Source organism: Sorex fumeus, unplaced genomic scaffold (assembly GCF_029834395.1).
Source record: "Sorex fumeus unplaced genomic scaffold, SorFum_2.1 ptg000020l, whole genome shotgun sequence".
Lineage (NCBI taxonomy): Eukaryota > Metazoa > Chordata > Mammalia > Eulipotyphla > Soricidae > Sorex > Sorex fumeus.
In genome coordinates, this window is record NW_026606077.1 from 13936898 (window position 1) to 13952859 (window position 15962).

Consider the following 15962-nt stretch of genomic DNA (forward strand, 5'->3'; position numbering starts at 1 on the left):
CAGGCCACAGGAAGGGCAGAGTCGCTGTTTGACCTGGTGACACCCTCAGCTGGTCAAGAGGCCTAACGTCCACCGTATGGCCTGGAGAGAGTGGCCATGTCCGGCCCCGTGGGCCTCAGGCCCTGGACACTGGACCCGGTCTTGCTTGCCCTGGCTCCTGCCAGAGCTTCCTGCTTGTGAGGGTGAGGGGGCGGGCGCAGGGGCAGGTGGGCGGGTACTGGGGGTCTTGGGCACGTCTCCTCCTGGCCCAGCTATTCTCAGCGCTGGGCGGCTGGTGGTGTGACATTTACGGGGTTGGGGGGACCCTCTCCTGAATCAGGATGCTGGAGGGACAGGCCAGACCTGCCCGTGGGGAGGTCGGGAGGGAATGACATGACCATGGACTGTGACATTGGCGTCCGCGTCCCTGGCAGGGGGACCCTCTGGAAGTTGCAGGTGGGTGTCTGGGCTGTCCTTGTCCACTGTGCGGATGAGGCTGGGGTCTCAGGGTCTCTGGACAGGCGCAAGCGGCACCCCCAGAAGATGGCAGCGTGGGCGCAGGTGGAGTGGGGACCAGAGTGTCTCGCCCAGCTCGCGGGAGCCTGAGGCTGGTACGGCCACGGGTAGGCTCGGGTGTGTGCTGGGCTCTTGGCCTGCCGCTCACCAGTGGTGACAACTGTCCCAGCAGCCGGGCCACATGCAGCCTGAGAGGGCGGGACCAGAGCTGGAACCGGAACCGGAATTCTGGGATTCCCCCGCGCAGGAGGGACGGGGTCGGGGGGCCTTTGGATCTGCTGCGTCCATCTGTTTTCGTTCCGAAAGTCCCACATCCCAGGAACCCTCTGCCCTGGCCCCCGGCCCTTCGTGGCCCGTGCCCGCGTCCCCCTGCCTGTCCCCAGCGCTATGTCTGAAGTCCCCCTGGCCCCGTGGCTCCCTTCCCGGGCCTCTGGCTCCCTGCCGGGACAGAGGCATTGGACCCCTCTCCCAGGTTTGGGTTTTCGGTTTTGTTTTGGGGCCACCCTGGTAGTACTCTGTGCTGACTCCTGGCTCTGCACTCAGCAGTTGCTCCTGGCAGGGCTTGGGGAATCATGTGGGGTTGCCAGGATTGAACCCGGGTCAGCTGCATGGACAAGTGCCCTCCCCGCTGCCTTATCGCTCAGCCCCTCTGCTTGGCTTTCTGGAGGCATCGGGGACCCCTACTAAAGGGGGGGGCTGGAGAGAGCACAGAAGGGAGGCTGCCAGCCTGGTTTGATCCCTGGCACTGAGCAGGTCCCCCGAGCTCCGCCAAGAGTGACCCCCTGAGCACCGCCAGACGCGACTCCCAGTAAAGGGGCGGAGCGTGGGCCTCTCAGCCCTGGCCTGTATGTGGGCAGGGACAGAGCTGGGAGCTGGCCTGTGGGCCCTCCTGGGAGGGTCATGACACCCCTGTGCACCCCAGCTGCCTGAGCCCCGGGAGCTGAGGGGTACTCATGCCCCCTTGGCACCCCGTCACCCCACTCAGTCTGGCCTGTGTCCCCCTAACTGGCCCCCCTGCGGGCTCCCTGCCTTGATGGCCTCTTGGCTCTGAATTTGCCCCTCCCAGCCCAGCCACGTCATCCTCCTGAGAAATGTGGTGACTGGTGCCCAGGCTGCAAGGCCAGCCTGATGCTGACTGCTGTGTGCCTTGAGGCAGACGCTTACCCTCTCTGAACCTCCATGGCATCAATGGTGGATGGAGTGTCTGCGCCCCCCATTCAGGATGGGGAAGTGATGGACGGTGTGTGATGGGTGTTCTCTGGACCCTGGACACCTGGAGGTCAGGCAGGCCATGGACATCACTGGGGCAGTCGGCTGCCCTCCTCCACCAGAAGAAGGACGCAGTGTCCAGCAGCTCCCCGTGGACATTCGAAAGGATGCAGCACTTCTGAGTGTCCTGTCCTGTCCCAGCTGCTGGCCTGGGGCCTTCCCTGTGTGCTGTGTGCCTTGTCTACCAGCCCAGGCCAGGGCTCTGGGGACTGGTACAGGCTCCCCCGCACCGCGGTCCTTCAGGAGTCTGGTCTGAGGGTTCAGAGCAGGGGAGCACTGCTTGCTGAGCCCAGGTCACGCCCCTGTGCTGCAGCCGTCGGGGATGGGCGGGGCAGGGCGGGCCCTGGCCGCTGTGTGTGATCTGTCCGGGTTCCAGCTCCCCCGCCCCCCGCATGCTCCACTCAGCTGTTATTATATTTAAACAAATCAATTCCATTGCAGAGTTTTCCTGTCCTAATGATGAGTTTGCAGCACAAATGGCATTGATTTCTCACAGCCCTGAAGCTGATGAGCAGCGCGGGCCGGGCTCGGGAGGGCCGAGGCCCTCCAGCTCTGATGCCCCCGGCCCCCCCCCCCCCCCCAGCACCTGCAAAGGCGTAGGACAGGCCTTACCCGGGAGGTGTCAGGGCAGAGGGCCCCGGGGGAGGTTCTTACTAGTTTTGGTCGAAGGTGGTGCGCAGCCTCTGTCTGGCCTGGGGCGCACCCGGCACCTTCTCCAGACCCCGTCAGGGCAGTACCAGCTCTGGTGCTGCCCTCCCTGTGGCGTGCAGATTCCGTGTTCCTAAAAATGCTTAGAAGTGCCCAGTGTCAGAGTGAGCCAAGCTCAGGGCTTCCGGTCACTGCCCGAGCCCCTGCCTGCTCTCTCCTCCCTCCCCGCCCTGGGCTGGCCAGCCCAGGTCATGGCCCAGTTCTGTGGTCATGACTGTGCGGGACGCAGGGAGCGCAGCCTCCCCTGGGACTGTGGGCAGGGCAGTGGACAATGGCCACTCTGCTGTCTCCTGAAGCAGGAGCCTGTGTGTTGGACTGGGAGGACCCTCGGGGGGTGTGGGGCCAGAATCCAGAGTGGGCATGTGGCTCTGGGCGCAGCCCCCCTGCCCCGTAGTCAGGAGACCCTGAGTGGACAGCAGGTGCCTGCCTTGAGCCGGGCCAGCTGCCCTAATGGCCTTTCCTCGACCCTGTCCCTGTCTGGAGATGGGGGGAGGGCAGGCCAGAGGGGCTGGAAGCTTCTGCAACCTTCTCTGGAATCAGGACCTGAGTTCACCCAGCTGGTGTCTCCATCCACGCTTCCCCACCCCCAGGTACACGCGACGCCTATGGCCACTTCCCACTAAGAAAACTCCTGTGCATCCTTCAAAACCCGCCTCTCGCCTCCTCCTCCTTGCTGCCCCTGGACCATCCCAGTGCACCCCACTAGCCCAGAACCTGGACCCGGTTCCTTTTGAATCCCTAGAGGAAACAGGATTTTCTAGAAGAAGAAGAAGCCTCTGGATTTAGCCCTGAAGGTGCTCAGTGAGGGTAAGGCCAGCATTGGAGACCAGGGAAGGAGGCAGACAGGCCTCCACACTGCTTCCTGCTGGGGACCAGCCCAGCGCCAGGCACCTCCTCGGTCCTTGGACACTGCCACTCCGTCCACTCCCGAGCCCAGACCCGCCTCTCTTTCTGCTAACTTTGTTTTATATATAAATAGGCGCCCAGTTCCTGGGGCACAGACACCGCACTGAGGACTGGGGCACAGCCGCGGGGTAATTGTACTATGGAATCCATCAGCTACCTAATTACCATTCATTTTGCATTTATTTCTGCTAATTAAAATGAGAGGAACTCCTAACAACTTTTACGTAAATACTATATTTGTTCTATGTTAAAGATGGGATGCTAATTTGCTGGTGATTAGCTCATTATCTAATTTTATAGTTGTCACGCAGGGTGACCCTGCCTTCCCTCCACACACAGACTCCAGGGCAGCCCCGGGTCGGGCGTGGGAGGGAAGGGTCAGGGAGGTCAGCAGAGGTGGCCAGAGGCTGTCTGCTGTCCAGGGCTCACCTGTCCGGCGCTTGTCCACGGGCTTCATTTTTTGGTTGTTGTTCAGGTCACACCCGGCGACGCTCAGGCTGACTCCTGGCCCTGCACTCGGTCACTCCTGGTGGTGTTTGGGGGGCGGATGGGTGGCAGCGATCACACCCAGGTGGGCAGCGTGCGAGGCAAATGCAGCCGCTGAACTATCTCACCTGACCGACAGAGCTAGGAGCAGCCCTGGGTCTGGGCAGGCGGGCGGTGACAGGCAGGGGTTCCCAGCCAGGCAATGGGCAGCTGGGCTGACCCAGGGCCCTGGGCTTCCCCTATAGTGCTCGTCCGGCTGGTGGTGAATGGCCACCAGAGACAGGACTATCCGGAAGCCCCCCCTGGACTTCCTGGGGCCGGCTGCACCTCTCTGGAGCTGAGTCGAGGCTGAGCCAGGCCCAAACCAAATGCAATCTGTATTTCTGGAAGCTTCCATCTCCTCCCACTTGCCCTTGATGCAACCCTGGACTTGGTCCTATGGCCCAGGCCTGCCACCGGCCTGGCACGGTGCCAGGGTCGGCCGTGCAGCCTCAGGCCAGTCTGAGCAAACAGAATCACACCTCGAAGCTGCAGTTCCAGGACAGGACGGTGTGGGGGGAGGGGGCGGGAGGAAGGCCAGTGGCTTGGCAGCGTTTGGACGCGGACGGGGCTGAAGTGGGCACAGGGGGGAGGGCCTGAGAACAGTCTTGGGCGTGTGGCCTGGCCAGGCTCCCAGCTGGCCTTCCCCCAGGTAGGGTTCACCTGCCCCAGGACTACTAGCCCTCGGGTCCTTCAGTCACACCTGGTCACGGCTGTGGGATCTGTCCCTCTGCGTCCGGACCTAACCCCTGTGTTCCAGGCGTATGGCCTCCATGAGGCTGGGACTGGCCCCGGGGGGTCTCGCCATGGGGGTCCAGCACCGACAGCGTCTCCAGGCCAGGCTAAGGTGTGAGCTGGCTCTCCCGGAGTTCCCTTTCCTCCCCTCAGAGCTTTGCAGAGCGCCTGAGGGCGTGCCTAGCGGTGACCGACACCCTGGACCCCCCCCCCTTGCTCCGGCCCCTTGGTGGCCTGCACAGGGGCAGGAGAAGTGGCCAGGGCCTGACGCAGGGCGGCCGACACACCACGCCATTGGCCACTTAACGCCGTGGTCACCTGCCTGGCTGGACACCTCCCGTGGGCTCCCTGTCCGCAGCAGGGGCTCCGCCTTGCCCGTCTCCAAAGTGCAGACGCTGCTCAGTAGGTGCTGACCCGTGAAGCAGGAGAGATCTGGCTGGGTAGGACAGTGGACAGTGTCAGCAGGGCCTGCCCGCTGGGCTTGGGTGCCACTGAGGGCAGCTCGTGGGCTCCGAGTGGCGGAGAATTGCCTGCTGTCCTCACACAGGCAGTAGGAAGGGCCCTGTGCACGGGGCCTCAGGGCTGGAAGGGCCCTGCCCCTGGAGCGGTCCTCAATGGTGCTCAAGGACATTCCTGGCAGGGCTCAGGGGTGCCGCGGGGGAGCCCTGTGGCGCTGTGTGCCATGGCCCTGCCCCCCTGTTTCTGGGCTTCCCTGGGTCCCTAGCCCCCATGAGTTCGTGTGCACGGGTCCGTAGAACTTCCCCGGCATTACCTGGGGCTGGCGCTGCACCTGTCAGCTTCGCGTCTCCTCCTGCAGAGGTGCAGACAGGCAAACGCAGGAAACGCCCACTCCCGCACTCGCTCCGTGGAGGCAGGTGTTCTCACAGTTCTAGAATGTTCCAGGGCTCTAGGTGGGGCAGGGGTGGCAGGGATGTGAGTGTTGGCGGCTGTCGAAGGGGGCGGCGTGGGAAGGGCACTGGATTTCTGAGGTCTAGAATCTCGCCTCGTGATTCTCCTTCTAAGTGCTGCGGGTCCTGCGGGTCCAGCGGTTGGGGCCTCTGGCCTGTTGGCTCTGCGCGGGGACTGCAGACCGGCCGCCCGGGTGCTGTCCTACCCACCCGAGCCCCGGGGACCGAGGAGGAGGGTAGGAGGGCTGAAGACCAGGAGGAAAGACCTGGGCTGGAGACCCCCGGCGTGCCCCCTGGGCAGGTTTGCAGAGGTGCCACTGTGATTGGGGTGGCTGACCACACGCCAAGCCCGGGATGGGGGGGCGCAGTTTGCACCCCGGAGTGTAAGGCGCAGGGGATGCGGGGATGTGGCGTGAGACCCCTTCAGAGTCGCATGGTGGGGGGCTGAGGAGGCCCAGGGCCTCGCCCCTTGCCTGCAGCCAGCCGCCCTGTCCAAGCTCGGCGGGGACATTTATAACTCACAGCTGTGCGGCCCAACTGCCGCGGTAAACCGATCTGGCTTCAGGAAATCCCGCCCCGGCCCCTCCCTGTGACCCCACAGCCCCCCACCTCCACACCACATCCTGGGGGGGTGGTGCTGGGCAGGCCTGGCCATCCCACACAGGGAGCTGTGCATGGAGGGGCAGCCCAGAGTGGCCGTGCTGTAGCTCTGCTGACTGGCCCACCTGAACCCCCCCCCCCCCAGATCCAGGAAAAGACTTCCGGGGGCCCGGCCTTTTCCCGGGACCCCCATCTGAGGAGCAAACTAGAATGTTTGCTCCTCAGGCCCCAGGGATCTCAGAGCAGAGTGTGTCTGAAGGATGTTCTCGGGCTGACGAGAAGGGCCAGCACTGAACACCTCCAACGTGAATGTCCCTCACCCTCCCAGCACCCCTCACTGGCCCTGTTCCCCTCACCCCTGCTCCCCTTACTGGCCGTGTTCCCCTCAGCCCTGCTCCCCTCACCCCTGCTCCCCTCACTGGCCCCGCTCTCCTCACTGGCCCTGCTCCCCTCACTGGCCCTGCTCTCCTCACTGGCCCTGCTCCCCTCACCCCTGCTCCCATTACTGGCCCTGCTCTCCTCACTGGCCCTGCTCCCCTCACCCCTGCTCCCATTACTGGCCCTGTTCCCCTCTCCCCTGCTCCCCTCACCCCTGCTCCCCTCACTTGCCCTGCTCCCCTCACCCCTGCTCCCCTCACTGGCCCTGTTCCCCTCACCCCTGCTTCCCTTACTGGCCCTGTTCCCCTCACCCCTGCTCCCTTCACCCCTGCTCCCCTCACCATCCTTGGCCGTATTTGCTAACAGATTCTTGGCCCAATTCCTCGAACCAGCCTTCCCCTGACCTTTGTCCAGGAAAGGGCCTGTAAACAATACTGACTTTGCCAGAGCTTTGCCCAGGTAACTCCAGTGACCTGTGACGAGGTTCTTGAATCAGTAGCAGGAAGAATAGACGTAGGTTTGTTTCTGTCTGTCTGTTAAAAGTATATAACCAGCATAGTAAATCAACTATTTCAGAGAGATGATAGCTCTGGGCCAGGTGTATTGGAGCTTCAGAAAATAAGTGTGTGATGGGGCCCAGATAGAACAGCAGGGAGGGTGCTTGCTTTGCACGCGGCCAAACAAGATTTAGTCCCTGCCGTCCCGTAGGTTCCCTGACCGCCAGGAGTCCTCCCTGAGCACAGCCAAGAGCACGCGCTGAGCACTACTGGCTGTAGCCCCCAAACCAGGCCAGAAGAGTGTGGGTCCAGCAGACCAGTATCAGGTCTGGGGATAGAGCAGGCGCGGCTAATAGCTCGGGGCTCCCCCAGCCTCTGGGATTCGGGGGGCTCAGGCTCAGTCGTTGACCGGAGTCTTTGCTGCCTTCAGGGCGGTGCTCAGGTACCACTCCTGTCGGTGCTCAGGGATGCTGTGGGAGTGATGGGTTGAACCCGGTCAGTGCATGCCAGGGCCTGCCACGCGCCCTAAGCACCAGCCTTCCTACAGGCAAGAGCTAACAGTGGAGAGAGCACGGCCGAGGCTGCTAACCCCCCTGCCCCTCCCCCGCCACACGGGGCAGCCTTGGCGCCCCCGCCAGGAGGCACCGCCCAGCACCCAGAGCACCAGCAGGAACAAAACGTCCATGTTTTGTTTCTCCGTTTTGTTTCTGGGGGCCGACTCCTGGCTCTGCTCTCAGGGATCACTCCTGGGAGCTGGGGGACCATGTGGGGCGCTGGGGATGGAGCCTGGATTGGTCGTGTACCATCCCAACTGTCCTAGTTCTCCAGCCCCGCAAAAAGCCATTCATTGCCCCGTGGATGAAGGAATGGCCCCGCGAAAGGCCATTCACTGGCCCGAGCCTGTGACTAGGTGTCCAGAGGTGGGCATTCTCCGTTGGAGTGGTGGTGGGTGGGCCGCTGGACAGAGCCTCACATGGTGTCCGCTCTTCCTGTGTCTGCAGCACGAGAAGGTGGCCCGAGGTGCCAGACTGATGCTGCCCGAGGTGTGAGGAGAGCCCCCGCCTGTCTCTTGGCTGCCACACCCAGAAGGTAACCCAGTCCCCGGGGGCCACGGGGCCCTCTGGAGGGGAAGGGCGGAGCCTGATTGCGAGTCGGGCGTGCTGACTGGGCACGCGGGAAGCAGGGAACAGCGCAGGGTGGGGTGCCAGCAGGACTGGACGCAGGCCATGCCGCTGATGGACGCCTGCTGGGGAGGCTGGGATGAGCAGAAGGAACAGCACTGCTCGGGCTCAGAGGCTGCGGGGGTGTTGGAGGGAGGGTTTCCAAGCAGCTCTGCTGTCCACTCTTGCCCAATGCAGCCTCCCGTAGGGACAAGACCAGTGAAGTCTGGGCTGGCCGGTCAGCCCAGCCTCAGCTCAGCCTCTTGTCCTGGTGTCTTCACACTGGCCACTTGTTCTTGACAGCCCCTGGCCCTGCCCACACAGCCCAGCTTCCTGTCACCTGTGGAGCCCCACCCAGCCCCAGGGAGGGACAGAAGCTTCTGCATCCTCCCAACCAGCCGGAGCCAAGGCACTGTGGCCTGGGGGAGTCGTGAATGTCTGTGGGGCCCTGGGCTCAGAGTGGGTCGGGGCGGCCCGTGGACAGGTTCCAGCCAGGGTGGGCCTCGAGGATGGTGCTGCTGTGGCCCCCGGGGGCACAGTCCTTCTGGTCTGTGTGAGCTCGGAGACTTCCCCACAGAGATGAGATGCACAGGGTAGGGGCTTGGTGGCCCCCTCCAGTCCCTGACACGTGCCCCCTTGGCACGGGATGGCTGTGTCGCCCGGCCCGGGGCAGGTCGGTGCAGAAAGCTGTGTGACCTCTTGCCCGCAGAGGGACGAGAAGCCCCAGGCCCCCCTGGAATCCTTCCCCCTCTTGTTTTGGTGTCCGTCCACACCTGCCTGTGTTTGGGTCTGTGCTCTCCGGCCCCAGGTCCACTGCTCTTGGGACTCGGCCCAGTCCCTCTCCCCCAAGCCTCCTGGTGACAGCAGTCGGCCGGGGACTGCCTCCATGGATGGCCCCTCCACCTGGCCGAGCAGGACGGGCTTGCTGGGTGCTGGGGATAGTGGCAGCTGGCCTGACTCTGCTGGTTCTGCGTCCCAGACTGGAGTCAGTGACTGTCTTCTCCCAGCCTCATGGGCCCCGGCAGGCATGGCTGTCCCCTCCTGGGTGCGGGGCGACCCACCTACTCCCTGAGACTCGGGTAAGGGAGACGATGGGCCCAGGCCCAGGGGCGATTCAGGGCAGAAGTGGGAGCAGAAAAAAAGCTCTGGGTGTGGGCTCAGCTCACCCACCCCACCCCCACCCCAGTCCTGGACCCTGCCCGCTGCCCGCTGCCCACTTCCTCCTGGAGTCCCCTCTGGCTGGAGGTGCCAGCGCCTCTGCAGAAGGCCCCATTGTGTGTATTGTTTAAATATAGATTACTAATGAAATGCCTTTCATTGCCTTCCCAGTGAATAGTTTCCGCGTAAAGTTAATTTGCAGTGTTATGTAAATTCTGTTTAACTTCAATCAAGTTTCTAATTATGTTTTTCCTGCAGTAATTCCCATTTGATTTGTCATCTCCTGTTAGGTATTTAATGTTGGGTGGGAGGGTGTGCGCTCCCCTCCCTGGCCCCCCACCCAGGCTCTGTGTCCCCCTCCCCCCCATCCCCTCCCGCTTCTCCCTCCCTTTCCCCTCTGGGACCCCTCCCTGCCTGCGTGTCTCCGCCCGCCTCACCCCCCTGCTGCCCTCTTTCCCTCTGCCAGCTCCCCTTCCTCACACCTGCTGCGCCCCCATCTCTCCCGCTCCCACACCCCCTCCCCATCCCTCTGCGTGTCTGTTCCGAGTGCCCAGGCCAGCAGAGGCGTTGAGGCGGGCTGGTGGGTATGTGGGGAGCAAAGGCCTGGCCCTGCCCGGAGCACTGGAGGATGGTGCCGTCTCCACAGGGGGTCTCTGCTTAAGAGGTGCTGTCTGGCCTCAGGGCAGAGCCCGAGGCTTAGGAGTGGGACCCAGGTCTGTATTGGGGACCATAGCGTCAGCCACCTCTGGGCCCTGGTGAACTCTGGGACATGTTCACAAATGACTCTGCTGGGGCCTTTGGCCCCTCCTGCCTCACAAGTGCCAGCCGGGACTCAGTCCCGCTAGCCTGTCCTCTCTGAGAGGTCCTCCAGCCTGACCTTGTGGCTGGTGCTGCCGGCAAGGCCGGCTCCCTCTTCTGCCCCGTTCTGGTGCCTGGACGCCCCGACTGGATTCCAGCCGGACAGCTCTGCCTCTGCCCAACACAGCCCACCCTGCACCCCACAGCCCAGCCCAGCTCTGGGGTGCTGTCTCGGGAAGCTGGGGGCTGCTGGGTGGGAGGATGGAAGAGAAACCCTCGAGGTGCAGGTGGTCTGGAGGTGTCTGCCCGGCCCTGTCCCTGTGCATGTGTGTGCATGTGTCTGCGACCCTGACCCTCTATGAGTGTGTGCGTGTGGGAGTGTATGTGTGTGTATGTGCACGTGTACATAGGTGTGTATTTGCATTTGTGCGTGTGTGTGCATGTGTATGTGGGCGTGTGCATGTATGTCCGTGTAGGTGTGAATGTGTGTGCATGTGTCTAGATATATAGGTGTGTTTGTACATGTGTGCGAATGTACATTTGCATATGTGTATGTGTGCATATAGATGTATATGTGTGTTTGTATGTGTGCACGTGTGTCTCTAACCCTGACCCTGTACATGTGTGTGTGTGTGTGTGTGTGTGTGTGCATGTGTATGTGCATGCGTGTGTGTGTATGAGAGGAAGCGAGATCCAGGAGACTGTGTCAGTCACCGGGCAGCTCCCTGCAGTCTGACTGAGCCCTGCACGCTGCCTGGAGGAAGTCGGTGGTGGGTGGGTGGGCAACAGCCCCGACTGGACTCCTAGCCCTTGGGGTGCTGCTTCATGCATCGTGGAACGTGTGGCTGGGGAGTGACTGCCCTGTCTCCTCCCCCTAGCAAGGAAGGGCTGTGGGTCGTGCCGTCCCCCCAGTCCTGAAGTGGGGGGCAGGTGCCCCTGTCTACCCAGGAAGAGCTCTGAAGGCAGAAATCAGCTGGGGACGGGCTGGGAGGGACACAGATGCCACTGTCCTGTCCCCCGAGCTTGCCCCATGGGAGGCCATGCATGACTCCCACACGGGAAGTGCCCGCTGTTCAGGGCCTGAGCTGGCCAGGGAGCCAATTCTCAGAGCACGGACCTTCTATGACCTTCTGTGGGGCGTGCACCCCGTGACATCTGCCCTCGTGGTACAGCCCAGGAGGATGAACCCAGCACTGACCAGGCACAGAAGGGGCGGTCAGGGAACAAGTACCGGGAGGCATGGAGCTGGAGTAGGACCCCAGAACGGGGGACTGGGTAGCGTGCAGAACCTGAGCCCCTCCCTGGGGCCCACCTCGGCCACTCCTGCAGGGCCACCCGGCTGCCAAGAACACGGTCCCTGGAGCTGGGGCCCTGCGCCTTCTGCTATCCGGCCTGGTGCTTACGGTCGGCGGGTGCAGTGTTGGCTTGCTGCCTGGGTCTGAGGGGGCTCGGTCGAATGTGTCCCTGTGGGCAGGGTGGCCCAGACGCAGGGGGAGCTGCACCCCATGTTGCCAGGCCTGGTGGGTGTGGTAGCTGGAATAGATAGGAGTTCCACATGCCCAGGAGCTCGGTGCCTGTGTGGCCGCCCTCCGGGGAGCTCTGCAGGAATGGTGAGGCCACCCATGTGGAATCAGAGACCCGCGCAGAAAGGGGGCACCCATGGCTGAGTGTGGATCCGGGGCTCTCGCCGTCCTGAGTCCCAGAACGCCCCTGTCCAGGAGCAGACCCACCTTTCCAGCAGGGGCCCCGGGTACCCCAGGTCCCAGCTCTGGACTGACCTTGGGCCCATGCCCCGCTCGGGTCTCGCCATCTCCTACCTGCATGCACCGCCAGTGCTGGCTGTGGGCAGCTTATCGGCGGTGGTGGGCCTGCACCGTGGCTGGACCCTCTGTCTTCAGAAGCGAGTCTCAGCCCTGCCCCTGGCCCTTGGGAGGGGCGGTCGGGGGAGACAGTAACTCTGACCTCTCCTCCCCGTTGCACCAGGCCCTGGCCTGTCCACCCGCGCATCCCTCCCGCAGTTCAGGAAAGGCTTCGTTCCCCGGTGGTCATGGCAGCCCCCTGCCCAGCTCCCGCGGCGCCCCGAGCCACTGCCCCAAAAAGCCCCTGCTGGGAAAAGCCTCACGGCCACCTCATGGTCAGCAGCGACTCCTGCCCCCAGAAATCGCCAGCTGCTTCTCCTCCCTCTGGGCCGGGCGTGGCTGCCAGGACAGGAAACCAGACGGGACTGGAGGACGGGCGGAGGGGGTCCTGGGCCCCACCCGGCCTGGCCCAGAGCCCGCAGTGACAGGTCACGAGCCTTGGTGAGGATGGGCTGCGCGCCCAGCCGGAAACCCTGCCCAGCGTCCCGGCCTTGCTGCAGCTGCCCTGGGATCTGGCGGCCAGAAGGGAGCTGGGCCTTGGGCCTCCAGCCTGCCCTGACCTCCGCAGTCCCCTGTGGCGAAGGTCCAGGCCCGTGCGCGGGTGCGCACACACACACACACACATCCAGGCCCTCAGGCCCCAGCAGGAGACCCTCGCCTGGGCCCTTGTGTGTGGGAGGAGACCAGCCAGGGATTTGGGGACCCGCCCGCCCGCCCTCGGAGGCTGGCTGGGTGTGGGGACACCCCCTGCACCACATACTTCTGTGTTTCAGTTCCCGAGGTCCCACACACGTAGAGGTCGTGGCCGTGGCCAGTCTCCAGGGGTGCAGACAACGCCAGGTCAGCGCCAGCCCCTGGGACCCCAGCGGGCAGAACTCCCATGGGGGCGACACAGGCAGGCGTGTGGGCAGTGGATGGTGCGTGTGGGGCGCCGTGACTGGTGTGTGTGTGGGCAGTGGATGGCAGTTGGACCCAGCAGGTGTGGGTGGGCCCGTGGAGTGCACAGCGGGTGCGGTGACGGAGGAGTGAGTGGGCAGTGGGTGGTGGAGGGACTCCAGCCTCCTAAGGGAGAGCTCGGGGTCCCAGGCAGACTGGCCCGACGTGCCACGGGTCAGAGGGACCGCGTTCCCAGGGAGAGGCCGAACGCAGGGGAGGGGACGGGGGGGGGGGGGGGTCCCAGTTCCGCCTCGCTGCCTCTTTTCCTCCTGTCACCCGCCCATCGCCCACAGACAGGGTCTGGGTCGCTGCAGGGAGGGAACAGTGACCGCCGCGTCCTTGGGTTGACCTGACTCTGCGCCCTGGGCGGGTCCCTGTGCCTTCCTCTCTCAGTGGCTTTCTGCTCCCCTGGGACTCGGAGCTGCCGCAGGGTGGGGACACGCACGAGGTGTCCGTGAGTCAGGAATCACAGGGCGTGTACTGACGTCACGGGCTTCCCCGAGCTCTGACCGCCTCCTCCCCTGCCCACAGCTGTGCCTGACACTGCCCGGGCATGACTGCAGGCCTCAGACAGGCGCACACGCACTCAGGCATGCACACACACACACACACACACACACACACACACACACATGCGCTGGCCAGGGCTCGGCACGTCCTCCCTGAGTCGCCTTCCCTGATTGAAGAGTGAGGCGGGGCCGAGCCTGGCCCTGTGTCTGTCCGTCTGTCTGTCCGTGTGAAGGCAGAGCTGTGGGACTCCTGGCCTGGCCCCCAGGCCCTCTGCCCCGGGACGCCTGCTCTGGAACCTTCCAACATCGCGGGCAGGGGGCTTCGTGCTGGGCAGAAAGCGGAGCCCTGTGTGGGAGCTGTGGGACCCTGCGTGCCAGGTCCCAGCCACCATGGGAGCCCGTCCGTTCCCCTCGTGGTATCTGGAGGCCCCTGCCCGTCGCTGCCCCTGGACAGTAGTGCAGCACCGTGAGGTCTGGGGGCTTGGTGAGGGCCAGGCCAGGCGTGGCAGAGGGGACATGGGATACCCCGCAGGCGGGCGGGTGGGTGCCATTCCCTGGGGCCCTGCGATGGCCCCTGAGTGAGCAGGGCTGGGCCTGGCCAGAGCCTGGAGGGCCCCAGCACGGGTCTGCATGAGCCCCAGAGGCCACGTCTACCCCAGAGACCATCCCCTGAGGCCTCGGGCACTTCTCGCTCTCCACTTGGCTGCCCAGCCGGGAAGCAGAGAGCCTTCCCTGTCTGCAGCCATCACCACCCTCGGCCACCCCTGTCCTGGCGGCGCAGCTGACTCCTGCCTGCTCTCCCGGTCTCTCAGGACAATTCTTGCAGGAGAGCGAGGGGCCAGCAAGGGGCACGTGTGCACACATCAGGCTGGCAGTGGGCACATGGGGCCTCCTGGGGGCTGCATGGGCCGCTGGCGGCACAGCTCGAGATACTCTGAGGAAGTGAAACCCACAGGCACAGCCAGCTCGGGAGGCCCCGCCCCTGCGATGTGCCTGGAGGCCCAGTTAGGCTGCTCAGACTCGGATTTCCGCCTCCCTGAGCACTCAGGGCTGGGGGGAGCTTAAGAGCTGGGGCCCGTGTGTGACCCTGAGTTTCACTTGGCGCTGGGCAAGCGCTGACCCTCGCCTGCAGCTCTGGGCCGAGCACACGGGCCTGGGAGAACACGTCTGGCATTCAGAAGGGACAGCTGACGGGCTGACAGGGAGGGACCCTATGGTCCTCTGCTGGACTGGGAGGCCTGACTTGGGGCCGCTGTGCTTGTTCTCCCACTGGCTGTGACCCTGTGTCTGCGCAGGAGGGGTTGGCCACAAGCGCTGCCCAGGAACCCTGCATCCATGTTCCACTGCTGGGTCCAGACTCTGGGCTCCTAGAGGCAGGTCCGGGCCAAGCCCTGCAGGTGGCCATGGGCACTGTGTGCCACGCAGGTCCGGAAGGGGCTGAGTCGGCCCCGAGTCTGCGGGTGCCAGGTGCAGTGTGTGCAGGGTGATGGGAGTGTGTGCATGGAGCCTAGGGGCTATGGTGTGTACATTGTGGATGTGGTGTGTGAGTGGGACGTGGTGGGACAGTTGGGTATGTAGAACGGGGGTGTGGTTTATGTCCATGGTATACGTATGGTGTGCATGTTGCACGTGGTGTGCGGGGCGCGCGCGCGCGTGTGTGTGTGTGTGTGTGTGTGTGTGTGTGGGGTGCATACCGTGTGTGGGTGGCAGTGGGGATAGAGGCAGGCATGGAGGCTGTAGGAGTCTGGGGCACATGTGCTGTCTGGTCGTGTGTAGTGTCTGTTGCCCCACGGCAGACGCTAGGGTGATCTCGCACCTCTCGTGGCCTCTGGGCCGCCCCTAGCGGGTGCACGGGGCCCCTGAGCTGGCGCGGCCCCCCCGTCTGCATTCCTCCCGCAGCCCCTCCTGCCTGGCCAGTGAGGTCAGGGAACGCGTATTTCAGGAATGCGGGAGGCGGCCGCCAGCCTGCTCTGGATAACCATCGGGGTAAATATTTGCCTCACTCCCGGAGCCAGTCCTGGCTGCCAGGGAGGATGGGGGTCAAGTCAGGGGATGAGTCCCTGGGCGGGTTTTGGGGGGTGGGGGCAGCCCTGTGGTAACCGGGGAGCGGGGTCTGGGGTCCTGGCTGGGCCAGGCAGCTTGGGTCAGCCGGGGGAGGGCAGGCAGCCGGGTGGGCTCCCACTTAGCCATGCCCCGGCTTCTGCGCCTCCGTACTGTGCCCCGGTGAGCCCCACAGCACCCTGAGCCCAGCTGGAGGGTGCCACTGTGCGACCTCCTGTCCCATCCTGACCCCAGCGTGACCTGCGGGTCACCATGCACCTCTGCTGCGGTAGCACAAGGGCAGCCAGGTCCTACTGGGAGAGGATGGGATGCAGTGACTGGGTGAGTCACTCAAGGTCAGCCGGTGTTAGAGGACAGAGCAGGGGCCAGAGAGGCAGCACAGGGGGCAGGGCGTTTGCCTGGCATGCCCTCAACCCCCAGCTTCCCACAGGGTCCCCCCAGCACCGCCAGGAGTGATTCC

At 64.2% G+C, this 15962-nt stretch overlaps 1 protein-coding gene across 6 annotated transcripts in view; it reads left to right on the plus strand.

The window, feature by feature from the left end:
• Window positions 1-15962, plus strand: part of ZMIZ1 (zinc finger MIZ-type containing 1) — a 181361-nt gene that overhangs the window by 67565 nt on the left and 97834 nt on the right. For 4 of the 6 annotated variants that reach the window (XM_056113421.1, XM_056113425.1, XM_056113424.1 and 1 more), the window contains exon 1: window positions 8086-8110. The exons of 1 other annotated variant lie outside the window; for it this stretch is intronic. The gene's annotated coding sequence lies outside the window, so the exon portion shown is untranslated. Of the gene's footprint in view, window positions 1-8085; window positions 8111-15962 lie in introns of those variants that run through there. One more of the 6 variants, XM_056113419.1, reaches the window with a different exon arrangement.